This window comes from Leptidea sinapis, chromosome 42 (assembly GCF_905404315.1).
Source record: "Leptidea sinapis chromosome 42, ilLepSina1.1, whole genome shotgun sequence".
NCBI lineage: Eukaryota > Metazoa > Arthropoda > Insecta > Lepidoptera > Pieridae > Leptidea > Leptidea sinapis.
The window spans coordinates 8,021,238-8,023,829 of record NC_066306.1 but is presented as its reverse complement, the minus strand read 5'-3'; the positions used below and the strand labels follow the sequence as shown (position 1 = coordinate 8,023,829).

Below are 2,592 nucleotides of genomic sequence, written 5' to 3'. Positions count from 1 at the left end.
AAACATATTATAATGGTAAGGTCAATTATTTACTCTGATCTGGATATATTGTGGAGGACATCTGACATTAGAATTTTTCACTGTCATTTTTGGAGTACGATACAAGTGACGGTCAGTCAGAGCAAAACTTAACTGGTTAATTAAACCCCAGACCATAAAGAAAAGCCGTAAAGAAAAGTCAAAAGCCACCTGAATAACTTAGAAGTATATCTTATGTGACCTCACTATGACGATAAATGTTCAAGAATCTTGCAAAGTGGATCCCAACATTTCTCACTACATGTCAATGCATATAATAAGTGTTAAACGAATTAAGAAATATATATTTTGATTAAACAAAAGCTTTATTGAAAGCTACAATTAGTATCATTACAATAGAAGTTATATATCAGCCGTTAATCAAAATCCTGCAACAGCTGCCTTAAATTTGTCCATATATATACCGTTGGGGTCGTACTTCTTCAGGAACTCTGCGTAATATTTGGGATTGTTCTTTTCCAGACCCTGGATATAACGAACAGCCAAATGCTTCAATTCAGAATTGCATCTATCACAGGCTCCTTCTACTGCACTATGTGCTATCTCTGAAAAATTACGATCCATTTCTTTATTTTAATTACAATTGAAAAATAAAAACATATTTTTTTTTCAAAATACATATTTTTCTTTCCTACATCCTTCTTGTAATTCTTCTGGTATGACATTAGTCCATATTAAGTATCATCACAAGTTTATTTTCAAAATAAAAATTATTAACATTTATTCTAATAATATGTTCAGTGAAGTGTTTCGAAGAGCTGTTTGACCGTCCGATTCCTACCGTCGAATTCCACCTTCGACACGCCACAAATTAGGATACCAATGATCTGGATATATTATGGTGTTCCTCCACAGTGCGGTTTTCAAGAAACTTTCTTTAACGTACAACCAAACTGTGGAATGAGCTTCCTAGTGCGGTTTCCCAGGACGATACGACAGATTCCTAAAAGGCCAGGAACGCTCCTGTGATTCCTCTGGTATTTCAAGAGAATGTGATGTGCGGTGATCACTTAACACCAGGTGAACGCTCGTGTGTAAGTCTCTTCCATTAAAAAAATCTAAGCAGCACTGCATTTTGATGGGCAAGGCGGGTTACGCTAACTCTAGGCGAACGTCTTTCTCGTCATACACCTTTTTTCTTAAAATATGTTTATTGTTTAAGAATAGAATGAACAAACAGTCTTAAAATATATTTTCGTACCTTTGAAAATCTGTATTAATTCATCGCACGGTCCTATATCCAAAAAACATTCGGTTACGACGTCAAACCTAGCCTTATCCTTAAGCAATGCGTCCATATCGATTTTATCGTTTGGTGTGTTGTAATATTCGATTCCAAAACATGCTTCAAATAGAACAAGAAGCAATACAACTTTGTTCATTGTAAACTGAAATTAAAAAGGGTTTTTGAAATAAATATTGAATTAGATCTTCGTAGAAACTACATTCTTATTTTTTCGAGGGACCCGATTATCACTATCATAAATAAAGTGACTCTATATAGCATGAGCTGAGCTATCATCTATCAAAAAAAAAAAAAATGAAGCAGGCGTTACTTTGCGGAAATCCATAATTAAACAAATGATTTGAGTTTTCTTTAGTGTTAATTCCGTCAATATTTTGTCTTTAAATAATTGGACACGTGTTTCGCCTCTACACGAGGTATCCTCAGGACGTGTTGTCTCGCCAAAATCTGGCACGAGACCACGAATATTGACGGAATTAACACTAAAGAAAACTCAAATCATTTGTATTATCATCTATCACTCAATGCTCTTCAATATTAGTATATAAATAGTAAGTTACTATCCAAGAAATAATGGCTATGCCTTAGTACGGTGGATATGACCTGGCAAGCATCATATTATTGTGTCATGCACGTCAGCAACATTCCCAGGAGCCATCGCATTTAGTTCAATTTTGAACTGCGGTGACATGTACACAAAGTTTAATTGTCATAAATTTAAAAATTATATGCAGAACAAAGTCTCTCCACTTATAACGTTTAAATTTAGCATTCATTTCTGTAGATAAACAACACATTGAAAAATGAGGACTAATTGAAGGTTGTCTACACATAAATGATTTACCAAGTTCTTAAAATCAAAAATTAAAAAAATAACATGTTTCTTACAATCCAAAAATAATAATTTTACGGAACACCGCTCAAAACACCCATTCCCACCCAAAAACATTCCTTTGAATGACGGTAACGTCCAAATATATCTAATGGGGTGAGTAATTAGTAAGAGCTAAGACATATCTCAAAATTAATTTAAACTTCAAATATATATTTACCATTTTTGAAAATTAGCTCAGCTTACTCTCACAGATCCTATATTATTACTGACCACCGAGAGTTTTCATGCATTTTATATGAAGGAACGCTAATTATAATGGTTTTGATGTTTATAAAAAACTTTTCATTCTTTACTGTTAACATTTAATTTAAAGATATTTTTATCTCATCGCTTTTTGTAATCAAATCTTACTAACATTATAATATAAGTTCGTTGGTTTGTTTGTTTAACTTATTAACCGACCGTCATAGGA

At 33.1% G+C, this 2,592-nt stretch overlaps 1 long non-coding RNA gene across 1 annotated transcript; it reads right to left on the bottom strand.

The window, feature by feature from the left end:
• Nucleotides 1-441: 441 nt before the first annotated feature.
• Nucleotides 442-2,390, bottom strand: LOC126976940 (uncharacterized). Its single transcript, XR_007732045.1, has 3 exons — nt 2,338-2,390; nt 1,241-1,427; nt 442-584 (listed from the first exon to the last, which is right to left on the bottom strand). It is a non-coding gene; the product is annotated as an uncharacterized LOC126976940 (long non-coding RNA).
• Nucleotides 2,391-2,592: the final 202 nt, after the last annotated feature.